This window comes from Lagopus leucura, unplaced genomic scaffold, assembly GCF_019238085.1.
Source record: "Lagopus leucura isolate 7727_CA_CO unplaced genomic scaffold, USGS_WTPT01 Super-Scaffold_73, whole genome shotgun sequence".
Taxonomy (NCBI): domain Eukaryota; kingdom Metazoa; phylum Chordata; class Aves; order Galliformes; family Phasianidae; genus Lagopus; species Lagopus leucura.
Window position 1 is genome coordinate 18274155 of NW_024962252.1, and position 22654 is coordinate 18296808.

Consider the following 22654-nt stretch of genomic DNA (forward strand, 5'->3'; position numbering starts at 1 on the left):
ATTACTCAAGTGCAGCAAGATCAGGTTCTACTGACAAGACAGCACAGTTGCCTGCTTTTTCACCTCAATAATGTAAAAGATGTAATATTATATTTTATCTTTGGTTATTGCCTTCTGGCCCTATATTGGCTGTATTTCAATAATGAAATACACTACAGATATTTCCTGATGCTGGTTTTCCAGCAGGAGCACTGGAGGAAGCTGAGGGCAGGCAGTGATGGATCTTATAGACACATGTTCATAAAGAGCCCATATGGACTGTTCTTTAGCGGAAAGCTGTTCAAAAAGAGTGGTATTTTTAGAAAAGGCAGAGTATGCTGAGTTAATAACGATTTTGCCCATTGCTTCAAAGCAAAGTCAGAAAATGCATTGAACAGTCATATTCTATTAAGGGCAAGGGGCATCTATGGAACAGAAAACCTCCCTTTTTACATTCATCTCATGTCTAGCACAGTCAATTTTTAATATTTAGAAATCAGTAAAATACAAAGTAAGATTGACTCATTTAAAGTATGTTATCTAAAATGGTATTCCTATGAATTGTAGCAATTCAGGCTGCAGAAGTTCACCACCAAGTTTTTTTCAAAACGCACAGTTTGTTTGTACTGAGCATATGCACAGGTATGGAGCTAGGTACTAAGAACACAACACTTAAAAAGCTAATCAACATTTGGCTAAATGGGCTTATTATTCCCACAAATGCACAATTTACCGGTCACAATAATAAACACCATCTGCTCTTTGCTAACTGACAGCAACCTACCAACCTTTTTCTAACGTACAAAACTTGGAACTTAAAAGGAAGAACTAAAGGATCTGCATTGCAGTGGATTTTCAAGTGTATCAAGTGTATCATCTCTTACTGAGATGCCTGAATTCATATTAGCTGAAAGATTTCTCTTTGCCAGATGCTATATTTGCAAAGTTAGGTTCTAAGTCAACAAGAATCAGGATAATTTAGATTTGAATCTTCAACTAAAAAACTTATGTATCTTTCATATACATGTTAGGGATATTGACAAGTAAAAATGCAGTGTGGAACTTAAATTTATTTTCAGACAATGAAAATTAAACAACAGCTGATTTGGACCCAATGTGTTAATGAACTAATTAAGCATACATGCATGTAAACATTTAATTTTGTAGAAAGCACTGTATAAAATCATAAATGGTTTATGTTAATCTAATTAAAAACTGTATTAGTCAACTGTATTTTGCCTTTCATTGTTAAAGCAATTATACTTACAACAGCACTTGTGTATCTATATATACCAAGCACTATGCAAACATTCATTTTATTCTCAAGTCATGTTTATAATCAAAGCAAAGCATAACTTTAAATTGACTGACATAAGCAAACTCACATACCACAACATAAATTAAATCAGTCTGGGAAAGCACTCAAAAACATCTTACCAAATTCTGGTTCCTTTTTTTTTTTCTTTTTTTTTTTTTTCCCCTCTACATTTTCTATGACGTTGCATGCTGATCTAATTGATTGTTCTTTATTGCGAAGGACAAATGCATGAAAGTACAATCTTTCTTTCTCAGAAGAAAAAGGGGTGGCCAGCAGGGAGAGGAAGGTGATTGTCCCCCTCTACTTGGCTCTTGTAAGGCCCCATCTGGAGTACTGCCCAGGAACTTGGCTTGTTTGGCTTGGAGAAGAGAAAGCTCCAGGGAGACCTCATTGCGGCCTTCCAGTACTTGAAGGGAGCGTATAAACTGGAGGGGAAACAGATGTTTACAAAGGTGGACAGCGACAGGACAAGGGGGAATGGTTTTAAACTAAGATGGAAGACTTAGGTTAGCTATTAGGTGGAAGTTTTTCACACAGAGGGTGGTGACGCACTGGAACAGGTTGCCCAAGGAGGCTGTGGATGCCCCATCCCTGGAGGCATTCAAGGCCAGGCTGGATGTGGCTCTGGGCAGCCTGGTCTGGTGGTTGGCGACTCTGCACATAGCAGGGGGGTTGAAACTACATGATCACTTGGTCCTTTCCAACCCAGGCAACTCTATTATTCTATTCTATTATATATATATTATTTTAATGTTATAAATATTATATATAACATTAATATATATATACATATATATAGTAAACCCTCTGTAATTTGACATAAATGTACCTGATTTGCTAATTGTGAAGAATCCCACATGCAAATAACATTAGTTCTTCCATTCTCTGTATTTGTTAATGTTTGTAATTTTCTTGATAGCACTTAATAGCATTGCAATAGGTATTTTTCACTCTCATCACAATTCACTCTCATCACAAACCTAAAAGTTACTGAGGCTTTAGGACATTAGAGTGTCAAAAGAATGTAAAACACTAAGAATGAATTGTTATGCTTTCCTGATGGTATGCATTCACGATTGACATAAATGTTCTTTAGATTTTGTTAAAGAAAGACAGAAAAAAAATGCTTTCATTACAACACTTTAAAAGAAAAACAAGACATACTGCATGTGAAAAATAAGCTGTAAAGAGTGAAACTGGAGAGCCTGAGAGACTTTGAATAAGACAGGAAGGAAGTCTTGTCATTGCAATACAGCAACTCCACAATTAAGAAAACCGTGTCTGGGAAACTCTTACCTGATAAAATGCTAAACGATCCACTCTTTTAACCAGCAACTTTTTTCTTCTCCATGCAATTTAGACTAAGATCTTATTCTCACTTTAAATGCTATTATAGAAGTAACACCGAATTTTCCTCTAACATGATATTAATAGTCTGATAATGATTAGAAAAGGTAATGGTTTCAAACAAAGAAGTGAGAGTTAAGTATATTAGGATGAAATTCTTCTCAGAGGATGGTGAGGCACCAGAACAGATTGCCCAGACAAGCTGTGGATGCCTCACCTCTGGAAGCATTGAAGGCCAGGTTGGATGGGACTCTGACAGCCTGATCTGGTGGGTAATACCCAGCCCATGGCAGAGGGATGAAACTAGATGATCTTTAAGGTCCCTTTCAACTCAAGTCATTTTATGATTCCATGATCTGTTCAGAATCCAAGAACATACTGGGGACAGTAATTTACAGTCTTTGTAAATCATAGAAATAGAGGAATGCTGGAGAGAGTTTCTGGAGGCCAAAATTAGGTAGTATTAGCAGTATTCTATACAATATTCTCATCACACCATATGCAGAAGCAGAGAGAAAGGGATGCAGAGAAGAAAAGCTGCAATGATTGGTTGAAATAATGGTGTTAGGAAGAGGACTTAATATTCATCCGGGATGGACAACACCTGTAGGATAGAAAGAGGCTAGATGAAAGGAAGATATCTCATTTGAACTATGAAGTATCTATCTATTGGCTTTTAAAATCAATAATAACACTTAAGAGCTTTTAATCTAAAAAGTGGAACAATGTTAGTGGCATAAAAGTGTGGATCATTATCCATTATATATCTGTGAGGGCAGGAACTGAAGGAACTCTACGTTCTCAAATATGAGATAAGACGTAAGAATGAAAATGAAAGAATAAGCAGGAAAGCAGCCAGAAAAAGCTGCTCTAAAATATCATCCAAATAACAAGCACAGAAGAAGAAAAAAAGCCCTCCTACATATGCATGCCACGCAAATAATAGATTTAATAAACAAGGTGAAGACAGGAATCTGCAGTTAAAAGGGATGACGGAAAGAACAAAAGATAAAAGAACAATGAGACACCTGGATATCTTTACTTAAGGAAGTAAAATCTGGTTAAAATGTTCTGATTAATAATTCAAGCACATAAATTGAGAGACTGAGAAAAAAATTATAGGAGAATGTAATTATTAAATCTGAACTACCTGACTAGTGTTGTGAAACTCTGCAATTTGCCTAAAAATAAATGTGATCACACATGTGGGACATTGGAATAATTCAATTACCATCATGGAACAGCCTGCAAGTGCAGAAAATATGATAAAGCTGTTAAATAGCAGGACTGAAAGATTATCAGAATCAGGAAAAGTATCCTTTTAAAATCTGAAGTTGTATCCATATAAGAAAAACAGAAATGACCATAAACTCTATCAGCCTTAAAATACTAAGAAAAACAAACAAAACAAAATGGTAATAGAAATAGTTTGAAGAACAACTTGGAGAAAGCACAACAGAAATAAAATATTTCTTACTCAGAAATCAGAAAGAGAGCTTGTCAGGCTAACAGCTGTTCAGGCTACAAAAGGAGTCTTCAAGAAAGATGAAGTGAGCACAAAAATAAAATGTGTTTTATCCATCTGGGTTCATAATGGAGGAAATTGTGACAGGTGGCTTGGGAAGAAGGTAGTGCAAAAAATTTCCTAAGAATTTCCAATTCAGTTGCTAATAAAAGAGAATAAAGAATAACATTAGTGCACGGGTGGTATTAGAGATCTATAAAGTAGCATAATGCTATTTTTTGTTCTTTTCCTTACTCTTTCCTGTATGATTTGTAACACAGTATGTACAACTTGTCTTCTTCACTGCTGCTGAGTGCTGAGCTGTTATTCTCTGTGACGCCATTCCTGAGGAATCAGCACATAATTTTATTTCCTAAAGTGAGGTGACTTTTTTTTCCATTTACTTTACACTACTTTACATTGAATTTTATCTGTCATTTTAACAGTAAATGTTACCACACCATCTTGAAGAATATACATAATTAGGGCAGCCTTATTTCAGATAAGGCATAATACAAATGGGCAAGTTGGGGGAAAAAAATGATATTCCTGTACACTTACAAAACAGAAGTCACTGAGTGAGTCCTAAACAAATAGTCTTCCCTTTAGAATACACAACTGAGCACTATGAAAGATCCCTGAAATCACAAGGAACATGACTTGATCTCTCGAACTTCTTCCAGATTGAAAACAGGACATCAAAAGATCCAAGAGGCATCTCAGAACTAACAAAGGAAAATCATATTCTTCATTTAAATAAATGATTGTTCCTAAGTTGAATTGCATTTATGTACAGCTGCGCACTTCTTTCCATTTCTATTCTATGCAGAGAGAATACAATAGATTCCATACATTTCTTCAGACAGCAACATAAATAATTATGCTGCAGTCCTTATCCTGTTTACCTGCTTGTTCATGAAAGACTATTCTTGATGAATACCATAAAGATTTAATGTAATTAATACAGAAGTAACTGTCACAGAACTACTGCTTAAGATTCACATTTTTAAATAGCCTTCACAGTCACATCGGTCTGCTTTTGGTGGAAGGAGAGTGAAGAATGGGACTCTCCCTGTTTTCTTTAAATACACAATAATGCATTTGGTGGTTTGAAGTATACCCTGAAGAATTTTTTTTAAAGTAACTACTCATTTATTCTAAATATTTTCTGTTTATAGCCTTAGAACAAAGAATGAAGAATTAAACAGCAATAAAAGTATTTCCGATATGTAGCCTTTTCAAGCTATGCTAAGTAATGTTAATTAAATTTTCTTATTTTACGTTGCCATTGAAAAGCATCACATTTATTCATGTGACAACAGAACTCACCATGACAAACTGTGTGTCTTAATGTAGAAATTACAATTTATCTGTAAACTAGATACCTTGAATTTGTTTTATCACTGTATGCCCTTCTGGCAATTATAAGCTGTAGGCTAAGTATGCTTGCTAACTCTTTAATAACTAGTTTTGAAAAATAGTTACAATGTGATGAAAAACTCATTATTACTAATATAAAAGCAATCAAATGCTTTTATATAAAATTAGAGGCTACAGAGAAAACAAGCACAATACCAAAAAAAAGCAATTGATTCAGAGACATTCACAGTATAGGCACATCTTAAGGAAAAATGACAAAATATCCTTTTAATATCATAATTGCTCTTAATATGCATCATCTAGATCTATGGTACACTTTGGAGAAAAATATGCCATTACAGAAAATTAATGAAACATTTAATGTACTCAATTTCTCTGTATTTTAATGTAAATAGCTTTACAGTGCTCTGATGTAAACTGCTAAATGACAGCTTTCAGAGCCAATCAGTATCTGTTGTTTTACACTAAAGGTATTTTTTATGTCATTGGCAGTAGACTTGTATGCATACAAATCAGTCTGTGCATCTTAAATGAACTCCATAAAAAAATCTTTTACTGTAATCTCTCATTTCTCCTCATTTCACCATCCTCACTGACCTGAAAGGTAAAGGTAATCAATGTGCCTGCATCTCAGAGAAAAATTCAGGACAGTATATCTGAAAGGAAATACTGCAAATCAAGCACTGAGCAGAAAGAATAATTTATTAAGAGCTATAGAAATCTTTGCATTTTATGAAGAATGGTTTCTTATAACTGGCATTTCTTTGTACTTCTGGAAAATGCAAGTCAGAAAGGTATTAAGAACACACTGTTATGCCCACCCTTTTAAACAGTTTATCTTTTAGCTTTTTGTCTTTTCCTATATTAGTAATTCTAACACACTGAGCTCATTAGTATGAATTCTTACTTGGTTACAGTGACTGTGCACAGCTAATCAGATTAGCCTCCTTTCAGTTCCAACTGCAATTTCAATACCATTATCCCATTAAAAATAAAAAAAAAAATTAAATACTAAAATTATTAAAATAGAACACTGCATGTAGGACAAACTGCAGGAATAAAGACTGTTCTAGCCTTGCCAAAGTATCAGTTCATGTTTAATTTTCTTAATTCCACTTTAGTATAACAAAGTTCAGAGAGATGTATACAATGAATCTAAAATCTGTCAAAAGTTAGTGAGCTACATTACACTGAGGAGCAGTGACCCAAAGGAAATTGTAAAAGAATTGCAAAGTGGAGAATTTCAACAATAAGCCATATAAAATTTACACTGTAGAGAATAACATATGCAACCCAGGATTGTTTCCCGTGTTTCAAATATCTGTGTTAATGAGTCTGGCTCATTTGATTCAAAATAATCACAATGGAATACTGTGATTTGGATAACACGTCTGCAAAGATTCGCAAAAGCCACATTTACATTTCTCTGCAGTGGAGCAATCGCGCAGAGTGCCGCTGATGGTTTCACAGTCAAGTAAGCTCTTGTTTCTGCCTTGGCTTGACTTGAAATTGGTCTTTATAACCACCAGGCAGATGACAATGCACAACGTACATCCACGCAGATACAGAGTGATGACAGAGAAACTCTACAGTGTAACTGGGAATCCATACACCTGCCCAGGTGAGGCTCTGGATCAATCCATGAGCATTCACCCACTCCATCACTTCTCAGCCTGTGGGAATTCAATTGGGCCAAGGATTACTTCCTTGATGCATTTTTTATGAAGTCATCTGGCTTACAGAGGATAAAAGATTTAATGTTGTGAAGGTGGCTGCAGAGACTGACAGGCATTGGCACTGCTTTATTTGCTACTGTAGATGGATTTGCACACACTCTGGTTGTGGTCAGAACTTCAAAGTAAAATGTACTTATTTTCTCTACTGTATTAAAGTTTCATCTTGATTAAATTGATGTTTAAAGACTCTTTAAACTCTGAAATGTTAGCATTAAAATAGAAAGTGCTATATACAAAGCAATTCACTGTTTTAAATATTGTTCATAAATATTAACCTCTTTCTTTGTAGAGCTGAGACATGATTATCGATTACTATTATACCCATACAATGAAGAAAGCATGAACTCATTTCTTATCCTAAAGCACTTTTTAAAAACTGTAAGATAAAAAGCACAACAATTCCAATTAATGTAAATGAAGTATTTCAAATGAAAGGGAACAAAAGACTTCATCCACTCTATACATCTAATTCAACCACAATGTTACTTTGAGATGTAGAAACCCCACATAAACCAACTTGGAGCAGATAAACAAACCTAAGGAGTTTTGTCAAAACTTGTTAATAAAGGGTGCAATATGGTATAAAATATGTCTTAATAAAGTACAACTTAAGAATGGGCATTAAGTGAAATGAAAAATATGTAATTTAGTTAAAAACAAAACAAAACAAAAAAAACAGCAACAAAAACATACACACAAAATAACTGAATAAAGGGAAAGACCAACAACTTCGGCATCAAATAAATGTTAATGTATGTATTTTGTGGAAAATACGAAGTAACATTTCAGTATCTGAATGATGTAGGATAGAAACACACATTTAAACTTTTCGTAAACTATTTTTAATTTGAATTAAAGCAATAAAAATAGAACTGATTTATACAGTATATTGCATTTAGTTTTCACAAGATTCCAGTATCAGACATGCCCCTTTCATGCCAGAAAGTATGAAGCTTCTGTTTTTTGTTGTTGTTGTTTTGTTTTTACATATGGGATGCTGAACACACTATCTTTCTGACAGAGAACTTAAAGCTATCCTATCTCTTTTTAGGAGAGAGAATTATTTGGCAGTAATTGGTGAGAAATTAACTGGACTCTTTTGAAAACAAAATACCACTTTTTCACTGTAGCTAAATGGGAATTTATTTTTTCAGCCAGATGGTGAAGATTTTGGAAAGTTATGCTGTGTAACAGAAAATATTTGGAAAAATTAATTATAGCAACCACTACTGCAATTTAGTGAAATTCTTTAATATATAGTTTATATTCAATGTAGTAACCTCAATTTTAAAGCATCAAATATTTTGTGTAAACAACAAATACTTCTGTCTTCAATGAAACAACATAATTACTCAGAAGCAGAAACTTCAACATAAGGCAAACACAATGTAAAGTTATCAAACAATGTTAATGCAATTTTTAGGAAGGATGATTTATTTTCAGTAAACAGCCTTAATGAGAAAGCCTAAATAATTGAAGTTATGTTATGTTAAGCTTAATAAACATGCCGTATCTCCTTCAAAAATGCATATGCTACTCAGAACTTGGTTATGTGCATTCCTCTCCTTAAATAGCATGACTTTTATTACCCAGCACATGATCATATGTCTTTTTTTTTTTTTTTTTTTTTTTTCTGATCCATGTCTTATGAAGTTTGGATAAAAAATGTCAAATTGAATGTAGGAATGGAAGTTTGGAGTCATACCTATCAGTAAGACATTTGGAAGGAGTAACATAAAAAAATGCTTCAAAAGCCAAAACATCCACAAATTTTATACCTAAACATTGTAGAATTGTTTGGGTTGGAAAGGAACTTCAAAAAATCATTTAGTTTTAAATTCCCTGTCATGGGCAAGGATGCCTTCCACCAGACCGAGCTGCCCAAAGTCCCATCCAATCTGTCTTTGATCACTTCTGGGGATGGGGCTTCCACAGCTTCTCTGGGCAGCCTTTTTCAGTGCCTCCCCATCCTCATAGTACTTAATCCCTTCTTTGTTTCTAATCTAAGTCTATCTGGCTCTAGTTTAAAACAACTATATCCTAACCCATCACTGTGCTCTCTGATAGAAAGCCTGTCACCATCTTTGTTAAAATCCCCCTTTAAGTATTGAAAAGACACAATAATGTCTTCTCAGAGCTTTCTTTTTTCAGGCTGAATAAGCCCAGCTCCCTCAGCTTTTCCCCATAGAAGAGATGCTCCAGTCCTCTGATCTGGCCCTCCTCTGGACCCACTCTAACTGGTCCTGGTCTCTCTTGCATTCAGGTGGGGCCTCATGAAAGCAAAGCAGAGGTAGAGAATCAGCTCCCTCAATCTTCTTTTTACAGAGACCAGGATATGATGTGCTTTCTTGGCTGCAAGCACACACTGCCCACTTATGCACAATTTTTCATCCACTAACTTCTACAAGTCCTTCTTTGTGTGACTGTTTTTTATCCATTCAATCTCCAGTCAGTCCAGCTGTCTCAAATCACCTCCATCTTCAATATGCCTTAACACAGACTTTAACATCTTCCTGGCATAGAGGCGAGGCTGACATGTACTCCAAGGCCAACAGGTTCTCCAGGTCTTCAATTCTACCCTTCTTAAAAATGGTAGTTAGGTTTCTCTTCTTCCAGTCACTGAGAACTTCACCCGACAGCCGTGACTTTTTCTAATATAATGGAGAGTAGCTTGGAAACTGCATCAGCCAATTCTTTCAGGACCCTTGGGATTCAGCTCATTGAATCCCACAGACATATGAATGTTAAGGTTCCTCAAGTGGTCTCAAAAACTCTTATGAAAAGAACTTGCCTATGTTCTCTGATTGGAATCTCCTTCCTGCCTCCACCTTCCACAAAACATGCAAGACTTTGGTTGTCAGATTCAGCTAAAATCATTATCTGGCTCTAGTCCTCGCCACATTCCTGTGTCTCACAACTATTTCTTACTGTTAGCTTTATTCAGAAGATGCCAAAATAAACAGGTTCCTGAGGAAACTAATTTATGGACAGCTTGAGGGGAAAATTGCCAACACTGACATTTTTTGACCTTTTTCTATTTTTTGATTTCGGAGATAATGAAGGTCCAAATCTCTGCCCATCATCACAAAATTCCAGGTGATCTGGAACAAAATTGATGTAACTTTCAGGGGAAAGAAATGGCTTCATTGAAAAACAACTTTTTAATGAAGAAAATCGTTTTTGTGGGAGAAAAAAATAAAAGGCTGTTTTAAGAGAAAGTAGCAAAGAGTCAGCTATGCATGTTCAGATTAATTTCAGATGGTTAAGCAAAAGTACTAAGTTATTTCAGTCAGATCACTTCCTCAAAACTGCTATTTGAAATAATAGAGTGAAGAGTGAAATGAAGATTAAAATGCAGGGTAGAGAAAGGGTCAATAATTTTGGGAATAACTGAACTAGTCAAGTCCCAAAAGAGAAGTTTGGATAGCTTAGGCTATCCACCTCTTTTTATAATTAAAAAAAAAAAAAGTACCACTTTTCCAGCAATGTATTTAACGCCCTCAAACTCAGTAAAGTAAAAAGGTGCTGCAGAAGCTTGGTGTTTCATAACACTAGGTCCTTCCTTTGGAAGTTGTCCAGCGAAGCTGCTCTTGCCATCCAATAATGTCATTTCATTAAACCTTTCTTTCTTCATCTTCAGCAGCTTTTTCAGAAATTTTGGAAAGCGTGTTAAGTAGAAAGCAGATAATATAGAGGCAAATAATTTGTGCAAGAATTCCTCTTCTGTAATGCCAGTGATTATGTTACTACAGCATTGCAAAACAAAGTTCCATCCTGTAAACACACAAAGTAGACATTCCACTATGCATGGAAATTAAAATGAATTCATATTAAACAAAGAACTTTCACAGGAGATCCTGAAAACAGGAGGACTTCTGCAATAATACGCTAAGACCCTTTTTGAAAAACTTGCTTACTGTCTATGCATTCTTCTTGACAATATTTCACCATCTTGTTCAGCCCATCACTACACTTACACATGTTCTATCTCTGCACTCCAGCTGGATTATAATTATTCAGTTCTCAGGAGTAAAATGGTGTTTCACTCAGCACTACCTGGCTCATTCTGCACCTCCTTTCCACTGCATCTGAGAAACTGTCACTGGAGAAATCCCTTGTATGTTAGAAAGTGACTGGGAGGACAGGAAAGCGCAGAGAAGAAACCTCTGCCTATCCTCCAGCAATGCCTGAGTCTGGAGATTTGGTGGTGTATTCAGTGCCCTTTAGAAGCAGCATTGCAAAAATAATACTAGAAATCCCAAGGAATAGGAGCCTCTCCTACAGGCTTATTACAAGGCTGACAGGAATATTATGATTGCTTCTTATTTGAATAATCACTAATCCTGCTATCATAAGGATGCTGCTGAATCAAGATATAAGTGGTGCAATCTTTTGATGCTGCATTATTTCTTACAGAGAGTTCAACTCTCTCCTTCAATATTCTTCAACAGTTAACTAAGGTTCAATAACTGAACAACTGTTGGCAGTATTAGTAATAGCTTTCAGATTTCTGAATAGCTTTAAGAGAAGTATAATTGACCTATCCACTGACTAGGGACAAAAAAGTTCTCATTAGTCTGGGAATGATTCAAGGTACATAAACCCTGAGATTCTTCGCTGTATTATCTCTCTGTCTTTAACTTTTGAAAAATCATTGTTAAGACCAAATCTAGTTTTCCACTCTAAACTGATGTGCTACAAAACCATTCTGCATACTTCCATGTCTTTAAAGAGGACCAAATGTATAGTTTATAACATTCTTAAAAAGACGATACAGGAATATATACATTTTACAATATACTATCATATATATAGTGTACAGATAAAAATATATACACTATATTTAACATTATGTGTAACACATAACGTACATAATTGTTTTCTTACAGTCGGCTTTCAGTGTTCCATTGCCCTTTATACGTTAATTAACTCTTTAACAAGAACATCTACAGTGTTGTTTTTTTTTTTCTTTAAGATAAAGATAATCCCCAGCTACAAGGAATCATTTTTTCACAATCTAATTTCCATATTTATCTATCCTAAGTGTAAAGGATTTTACAGCAGTAACCCTGCTGATTTACTATTACTCCATCAATGTGTTTTGGTGGTACCTGATTGGATTTATACATGCATATGAGCTGTGCTGTTCATACTCAGCAACAGATATAACAGTAGTAAATGACTAACAACTAACAGCAGTGCTGCAAGGGCTTGCAGGGATATTTCAACTTGGAGTGGAAAAAAAAAAAAGGGCAGGTAGTTGGTAATAATTACAAATATTATTACTACCACTACTCTCAATAATACTACTATTTAAATATTTGATCTTAACAGTATTGAACTTTATTACCAATGTAGCCTCAAGAGAGATACTTCACAACTGATTTGGTAAGAGATTCTGCAGAAGTTGTAAATGTTCATACAAATGTATAATCTGTTCCCCAGCTGTTAAGAAGCACACACATCAAGTGGCTCCTAGTGCTCTAAGAAACAAGTCTTCTACTGTGAATATTAGTTTCTCCCTTGCTTTTAACACTAAGTGTTCTCAGTGAAGTTGAATACACTAAAAACTCAATTGTGCTGTCTTGTACATTAACTATGAATATTTTCACAGTGTTGCTCATATATGAGCATATATGAGAATATTCAGAGCGATCTCACAGCGTGAAGACATATCTCTGTTAAAAGTAAAGAGTAGGGTAGATCCTATTCAAATAACTATGACAAAGGGGAGAGGTGGAAGGTGATTCTTCCAATGTATGAATCCATCAGCTTAGGGATGCCCTAGATGAAAAGCACTTAAAAATACCGAATGAGCATAAAGAACCAGCAGGCAAATCTGGAGCAAAGCAAAATTTATCAAACCTCAACTATGAGCGATCAAAGTGAAGCTAAGACTTCAGATCTTCATTTAAAATGTCATCTTTTCAGGAGAGATTTCAATTATAGGATAAGTTAATTACACTAATACACAGATACATGACACTGAGAGTTTTGGTAATGCTCCTTCTCTAAAAAATTCAATCATTCCTAACTTAGCTAACTCAAAATTCTCCTCCAAGAACAATAATATATAAACTTTGCAATAGAACCACATGAGTTATTATTACTACTAATAATTAGTAATTATTCAGAGAAGATGTCTGTTTTCCACTAAACTTTGTATCTTTATGATACCAGTAATTTTCTACTCATATCCAAAAGGAAGAGATACGGGTAATTTTAAAGTCAGACTATGCATGATACCTAAGAAGTTCAGCATTATCTTCTACTGCTCAAACATGCCCATATCCCAACATCCTCAATTCAAAAAGAACTGAAAAGCTAAAAACTGGGAGAAAATATTAATCTTTAAAAAAAAATCAATGAATGCCAGAGCTTTCCTTAATATGGGTTTCATAGCTCTTTACCTATTTCATCAAGTAGCACCCAGGCAAACTTCAATTCTCTATGGCATATTACATCTTACACATTCACAAAGAATAAATTAAAGATTTGAAGTTCTAAACAAACAAACCCTGTTAAAAAAATCTTATAGTACGTGTGGCAGAAAATGCAGTAAAAACACATTTTGAAGACTTTACGATATTGATTAATGACTGTTGATCATGCTATTGCTATGTGACACAAAACACAAAGAAATAAGTTTAGATATTCTCTGTAAACTTTGTAATCAGATCTGAAGAAAGGCTGAGTCAAAGTGGTATCTGCCACAGTTCACTGACTGCTCATCTCTCAGCAAAAATAAAAGTTGTCTGAATAGATCAACCTTTCTTCCAATTGGCCTATGTACAGATCTTAATATGTAGTTAATTGATTTCATACTCCCATTCAAAAATAAGACACCTCTTCCAAAAAAAACTGGCAAGAAAACTCAAAAGTAATGACTTCACATATAACACTTTTTCAAAAAATAAAAAATACTTATTGCAACTCAGTTGCTAGACTATTTCCCATTAATTTATCTTAATGTATTAGGTGTAGTTACCTATTGTCTGAGATTAACTAAATGTCCCAGTTTGAAGAAAGTTTATAAGAAAATAGACATGTTATCAAGAAATATAGAGAATAATTTAGGAGGACTAATTTTCCACTTTCAAATAAAGAATTATTTTGTATGTATATACTTTACATCTCTTTTATTTTTGTAAAATCTACTGTATAGTACCTGTACCAAGTATCATAACAAACCTAAAAAATCTCTCCTCAATTCTGTATTGTGTTTGATAGAAAAAGGTAACATTCCAATCATTATGTCTTAATCTGTAACTTAAGCAGCATAGGGAGAGGAAACAAAGCAAAAACAAACAAAACAAAACAACAACAACAAAAAAAAACAACCATCAGCCACTCATTGAGTAATTTTAAAATAATACATCTGGGCACTGTTTAAGAAATATGAGTATTTTACAACAGTGCTCTTGCATATTGTTTTCTTACACAGCACATAATACTAAATTTCCCACCTTCAATAAAGAAATATATGAGTGCTTTTAAGCTACATTTAACTTCACTCATAAGTGAAAAACTCCAATTTCCTGATTTCATTTACAGTTTAGATTTTTGTTAGGACAGCATCTACTACCTAGAGTGTCTGAAAATATTAATTACAGTATGCAATATTCCTCACCTTTCGAACAGAATTACAGCATGGTTGAGGTTGAAAGGAACCACTGGATGTCAGCTGGTATAATTTCCAGATGAAGCAGGGACAGTCAGACACCCTTGGCCAGAATTGAGTTCAGATAGCTTTGAATACCTCTGAGAATGAAGAATTCTCTTCAACTCCATTCAGTTTAATAGGCTATTCTGTTTATTGTCTAACCTCCCATCATTACTCTCAATTATGTAGAATATTTTTATTGTAAGGTACAACTTACAAAAAAAAAAAATCCTGTATAATTGATAACTAAATTGGTCCTGCAGACAGAGTCAATTAGGATTACCTTCAATTTTTGTTCAGACTGAGATTGAATGTACTGCAGTCCGTAGATAAAAAAAACACTGTGCACATAGACTTGAAAATTAAAAACAGAACTGTGAAGTACTTATCACGCAATTCACCACACCAAAATATAACTATACAAAATGTAACTTGATATGCTGCAATTAATATAGTTTGATTTGTGAGGCATGGAGAATAAATTAAATTGCCTACTCTGTGCAATAGACTGTTGCAATAACATTTTGACTTCTTGCCCATTATATTTATTTAATAACAGTTTAGATATTTACTTTCTCATAGACATGTTTTTAATATATAACTAATTAAGCACTCAACATCTGCAAATGTATGCAACAAAACAAAGCAGTTAGCACCTCTCCAAGCAATAGCGATGTCAAGGTTTTGAAAGACTGGAATATGCTCTGTTATTTTTTATTCATTATGGTAATGAACAGAAAGAATGTAGTCAGGTGATTTTTCATTTAAATGCTGTTGTGGTTTTTTTAAAACAAAAGTTTGATTCTTCCACCATAACTCTTACTATTATCAAATTAGTGAAAAAGAGCTGTTTCTGCCAATTAAGCAGTAGGAGCGATTGACAGCTACTCATACGCATTCTTAGAATTATTCACCAACTGTGCAATAATTCCCATATTAGTAATTAGAATAGTTTATATTTACAAAACAACCATTCTACGAAAATCTTTTCAAAATGATTTTGTTAAATAAAATATTCTGATAAGTGAATGGCTTCTAAAATCATACACTGCTTCTATTAACTAAAATATATTTTTAGTCATTTTCCTTTTCCCAGAAATCTTATTTTTTTCATTATGCTTACTTCAATTTATGAAAAGTTTAGGAACATTCATAAAGTCTAAGTGGCAAAACTACAATGAATGAAATAAGTAATTGAATAGTGACTCTATAGTGAACTTTGAGGATGCTAGAATACCATGTTAGGGATGAAGCTGGAGAAGTGTCTGGAAGGATAAAAAGCCAGATGATCAAGAGTGCAAGATAGTTTCTTCCTGTCATTTAGAAATAAAGAACTGTATAAAAAGTGTGACTTTTGAGCTACCCCAACACTTAGAAGTTACGTAGTAGCATTAATGAAGGGGTGACAGTACATGAGAATCTGTGAGAATATGGACAAATGTGGCAGTTATGACTCTCAACAATTACATGATTTTTACTGGATAATGTGAAGGAAAAGAAATATTAGGCAATTAGAATAATCTGTAATCATAAAAGCATAAAATAATAGAATAACCTGAGTTGGAAGGGACTAAAAAGAATTATTAAATCCAACTCCTGGCTCCACACAAGATCACCCCAAATTCAAACCTTATGTTTTTGAACTCCAGCAGCTTGGGGCCATGACCACTGCCATAGGGAGCTTTTTCCTCAGTCTCCAGCCTGACTCTTCCCTGTCACCATTCCCTCAGGTCCTGTCACTGTCATCTGGAGCTGCAGCCACCATGAGGCCTCTCTTTAGCCTCATCATGGGCTGAATAAACCAAGGGACTTCAGCCACTCCTCATATGCCTTGCCCTCCAGACCCTTCATCATCTTTGTAGTCTTCTTTTGGACACTCTCTAATAGCTTTATGTTCTTCTTATATTGTGGCACCCCCAAATCTGCACCCAGTGTTCAAGGTGAGGCCATACAATGCAAAGAAAAGTGGGACAGTCCCTCACTTTGCCTGTGGCACTCTTGGGCACAGGCAGCCTTCGGGCTGCTAGGGCATGTACTGGCTCAGATTCAACTCACCGTCAACCAGAACCCCAGATCTTTTCGTGGGGCTGCTCTCCAGCCCTGTCCGCCCCCTGCCAAGGTGCAGAATTCAGTACTCACTTTTGTTAAACTTCATGTGCCCTGCCCTCCAATCTGTTTGCAATCTCTTTGCAAGGCTTCTCTACCCTTGAGGGGGACAACAGTATCTCCCAGTTTGGTACTGCCTGCAGACTCACACACTGTACTTTCAAGTCCTGTATCTAAGTCATGAAAGTGTTAAAGAGAATTGGCCCAGAACTAGAGCCAGCCTGATGTCATTCCATTTAATGCAAGCCTTTTGAGTTTGATCTGTCAGCCAATTGCTCACCCACTGCATTATATTTTTGTCTATCTGTATGGAAGCCATTTTGTCCAGAAGGATACTATAAGAAATAATAATAATTTATAAAATATAAAGCTTTGCTGAAATCCAAAAAGATTAAATAAACTCAGTACAGACTACAATACATACATGATCTGCTTAACTCCTTTTATAATTTATGTTTTCCAAATACATGTTTTCTTTTCCTCCTATCTGTTGCCAGACAGTTGACAGCATATATAAAGACTGATTACTGAACTTTTTTTTATAAGTCCTGATAGATACTTTATTTCTTTTTCAGAAAATGATAGAATAATAAGTTTGGTTCAGAATGCTGAACTGTAACTGTTTCTTATTCAAAAACAATGTGAACACACAGTGAGGTGGATGAGGCTTTTTATGAATGCACATAAAATGCATTTCAGAAAAACGAGCAACTGAAATACAGAATAGTTGTGAGAAACATATAAAAAATGATCATTATTTTCAAAATCAGACAAAATTATTAGTAAGATAAACAGAAGAAATGAAACACTGTGTATTAATTGGAAGATTTAAGCAGAGGGAGAGCCCTGTGAAGCATGCTTTATACATTTGTATTGCCCTTTGTTTACTTTCATATGCTAATCTTTATGACTTTCACAGAAATTATCTTTACATGAAACAACCTGACAGACTAGCAAGGGGCTGATAGTCATCAGAATCACATACTGTATTTTTCTGAACATAAACAACGTTTTAAAAATGCTCATTAAGTTTTAATGCTACTAGGAATCTGAGATGAGTAAAAAGAGGAGAAATCTGTAGTGAAGAAAAAAGCCACTACTCTCCATCAGTCTACTGTATTAAACATAAAGGGTATAATTCTGATAGGCAAAACCTTTCATCACATTGCTATTAGGGTGATGCTCAAAAAAAGTGTTGATTGCATACCTCTGCACTAGCAATATCACTGTACTCCCTCATGGAGTATATGAGGATTGTTGATAAGAGGAAAATGGTTTTCATATTCTGGAAAACAAATTACTGATGTGACAGGTCACTACAAGCCGCAGTAGGAATAGTTTAATACTACTGGAAATTCTAAAGAGAAGCTAACAGAGTTGTGGTGAGAAAGCCTCTGCTACTTTGCGAATTAATAATTTAATAACTTACAAGAAACTACAAGAAATACTTTACAATATATGAATATATTGTATTACCCTGATTTTTTTGTGTGTGTGTCTAAACATAAAGCAAAATGTACAAAATGTAATACATAAAGTTTGCCAGTTCCGTACTATTTATTTCTATTCTGAAACAATCCATTAAGTAATGTCATAGATTCTCTTTGGTAAGTTAGAGTAAAGAATGTGGACATGGGCTTAAAGTATGATATATTTACAAACAAGCTGTCTATAGATCTCAGTAAATCACTACAAAACAATTGAGCTCTTTTCTAGACATTAAAAAGTAAGAGAAAGACAAATCACTTGAATGGGTAAAAATCAATAAGCAAAGCATTTGTTTTGGTCATTCTTATGTTCTAGCTGGAATAGACAAATATCTCATTTTCACTGTATTGACACACGAAGGAAAATCTAACTTTTGTTCTAGAAGAGAGGTTATGATGTAAGTAAAGGCTGTTGGAAAAAAAAAAAACAACAAAAAAAAACAACAAAAGAAAGCATTATGTCCCTTTATGGTAAAGATTTCTTTGTTTGTTTTCACTTTGTAATTCAGATACTACCCATGATATATTTTTTTAATAACAGATTTAGCAAAGCAGAATCCACTTTAAAGACGGAGTCCTCTTCTTCATGACAACCTACAGAGCATGCAGTTACAAATTGTATCAAATATATTGCAAAACCCCACAGTTAACAGCCTTTAAATAAAGATGTACATTAAAAATGATGTAACATTTTTGAAAAGGTCATTAGCCATCGTTTTGAAGTTTTGACTGGTAAATGATAAAATATGTTAAAATGTTAGGTAAGAGGTACTTTATTAATAAAAGTGAAATCTGTGAGTTGTTGAGACTTTAAAGTCTTCTGCATAAACATCAGTGTCTTAGCAGATAGCAAATCTTAGGATTTGTTTTTTGTTCAAGGCTTCTAACATCAGCAGCCTCTAAATGCCTGGACATCTTAGAAAGCCCAGCAGGGTACTGAAATCTCCACTGCTTAAAGTACATTAACAACACAAGATTTGAAAGTGGCCATCCCAGTTGCTGAGACACTACCTCAGCCTAATTAGTTAGATTTGATGTCTGTACCCACAGTGCCCTCCAGCATATATATTAACACAAAAGTATAGTCCTACACAGAAACTCAAATGTGAGGCTCTTATTCTACCTTGATTATGCTGAACATCAATCTCTAAAGCAACCTAAAGTAGTCTTGCACACTTCTGCCAAATTCTGCCACATACAAATGCACTATTACTGAAGAACCATTAGCAGGTATCAGGTAATGAATAGGTGTGACTAGGGAACCTTGATTATAGGAAACAACGAGAAGGTGGGACTGAGTTGTCCAAGTACAGATACTTAAAACTGGGAAAGCCAACTGACCTTGGGTTGCCTTGTTAGAAAGGCGGGGATCTTCGCTGTAGAAGATCTTTATCGAATTTGTTTTTCTGATCTGCAAAATTGCCTGGAGCAACCATCATATCAGATGTCTATGGAAAAAAAACCCAGTTCCACTAAGGTCTTTACTCTTTGAAATAATTGGTGATACTGAAAGAATGCCAGTGCTATTTCACATTGTCAACAGAGATAGATTATTCCAGTTCTTTGATCCGATGTAGAATAATAATGTGAGAAACATTTTCAATGGTAACAATCCTAAGAAAACATAGTGTCAGTAGAATTTGGGATAGAATTTAACCTAATAGCAATATATTTGCTTTTCTGCTTCTTAGACACGTAAAGGTACAATGAAAAATGAGGGAACATAGTATGGTTTCAGCATAATACCTTTTTTTCCCCTTCAGTTTCAAATTTACTTTTCAATACAACAAGTCTAATTCCATTTAAAAACACTGTTCTACACACAGATGAAAAAGTGAAAAATGTTATGTTTTGCTGATCATGTTGTTAATGAAAATTTGCAGGAACTTGCAACATAAGTTGTTTTTGGAAAATTATTTGTACTGAGAAAAAATGTTAATCTTTGCACATTGGTAGTACCAATCAGTTTAAATACAGTGACTCTTTCTTATAATGTGAATTGCATTCAAGTTTAAGTATTGTCAAATACTTCTAAATTAGGGTACATTGATTTTACATTAAACCAAACTCTGGTAGGATTCTGTACTGAATTCTACTACATAGTTTTACTCTCCTGCCAAATTGATAAGTTGTCTTCTGAGAACTGAAATATTCATGAAAAGTTATACTTGAATTTGCATTTAGTAGGAAAAAAAAAAGTGTTTCAAATCACTGCAAGTTCAGAAACAAAGTCAATCAACCAACCAAGAAAAGGACACTTTGATTCAGTTCAGTTGAAATATTCTTCAAGGTCAGCTCAAATTCATGTGAAGATCAACCTTGTAACTGATCATTATCTGATCAGATGAATAACCTCACATATCCTGAGCACCAACAGCACAAAAAAAAAAAGACTCAAAATAAAAATATTACTTGAATCCTTTCCATTTTAAAATGTCTTACTAAAAGGGTGACTTAATTGCTGTGCTAATTTCTCTGCTTTTTCTTTCCATATCCTGGGAAAGTTTCAGATACTAAAGTTTCAGATTTTTAATGCATGGTCTTTCCAATTATGAACATGTAAGGATCACTTCTGCTACTTTACAAGCAATCTGCTTTCTATAATTTTCCCTCTATCAGCTACATTTGTTTACCTAGAGAGCTAACAGCAGGTAGCAAAAAATTGACAGGATGAAGAATGCATTCTCTAACAGGGAATTTACATACCCCTAGCTCATGCATCATCACAGCTTACACAGGCCTTAATGACTCTTCTGAACTGACAAGATGAGGATGCTCCAACTCTGTGGGACTAATCAGAACCAGTAAAATGCTTCACTGACCAAAATTGGACTGAAAGTTGTATAAGTGGTTATCTTGCCTAAAAAACAAATGGGGATAGTGGGGGGTTCATTTGGTTTCTCTCAATTACAATATCCACTGAAACAGAAAACTGTGCAGAAAGGTAATGAAGGCGTGAGGAATTCAAATGGAACAACAGAAGAACAATCTCAGTGGAAAAGTTTACACAGATGGGCTAAATATTTAGTAGACCTGTCCTGCATTTGAATTCATTCTCCTGTACCCACAAGGAATCATTATACAGAAGGATAATTTCTACAAAATGACAGAATGTGACAGACTACGTGTCAACAAATCTTCCTAGGTTTAAAAATAAACAAAGCTACTTTTATAATATACGTTGAGCATATCACATGCACCTTCAAATCTCAAAATGAAAATATAATGCATTTGATGTAATTAAGAAGAGAATAACAATAAGTCAATCTATAAGAGGTTTCTAGAAACATACAAAAAAAGAGATAGAAATTGCAAGGTTAGTAATTGTTCTGTAGATTAGTCTGCGTGGGAGAAAGTGTATTATTTTAGCAGGCTTAGAAAGCAGGAACCACAAGCTGTGTGACCATGAAACTGCTCAGAGAATGAGGAAGTCATGGCAATGGCTTCTCTCTACCAAGTATAATATCCACTATGGTCCATTTTTTGCTCTGCTTAGAAAGACAGGAACCTTTTAATCTCAAAATCTTTATGGAGCACTGAGCCAGAAACATAATTTTGGCTGACCTCAGTTTCAGTGTGTACGTAGACTACACCCACCCAAGTGCATCCTGAGGAGACATCTATGCAAACTGCAGGTACAGCTCAGAAGTGGCATATGGCCCCTTATTATCTCCACAAATATGCTGCTACTGCAACAATAAGTCTTTAACAGTCATTGCTAACCCTGCTTGAGATCTTGGATCTATTGATTGCTTATAAGTCCGTAAGGTTCGATTGAATGAAGTATGCTGTTGTTCCAATCTCCAACCCACAAATTACTTCCTATTAAAGCAATATAATGATTACTTTTCCCAGAACTGTAACAAACTGATGAGGAATAAATCATGTTGAAATCTTATGCACAAATTCAAAGGCTTTTTTTTTTTTTTCCTCCATTCACTCTAAAGTTAGAAGAAAAAGTTTGTTTTTACTTTCTCACATGAAAAGATAAAGCAATAGTATTCCATTTTGCAATATAAAAACAATTTTGTAAAAATTTAAGACTAGTCATTCATTAGGGTCACGTACAAACACAGGCTCATTGCACATACTGTGCTATCTACATTAAATAAAACTAAAGGTAAAATCAAAACA

The 22654-nt window shown here is 34.6% G+C and overlaps 1 protein-coding gene across 2 annotated transcripts in view; it reads right to left on the reverse strand.

Moving 5' to 3' along the window:
* The window catches only part of KHDRBS2 (KH RNA binding domain containing, signal transduction associated 2), a 320519-nt gene that overhangs the window by 215578 nt on the left and 82287 nt on the right, over positions 1–22654 (reverse strand). The gene's annotated exons all lie outside the window — the stretch shown is intronic.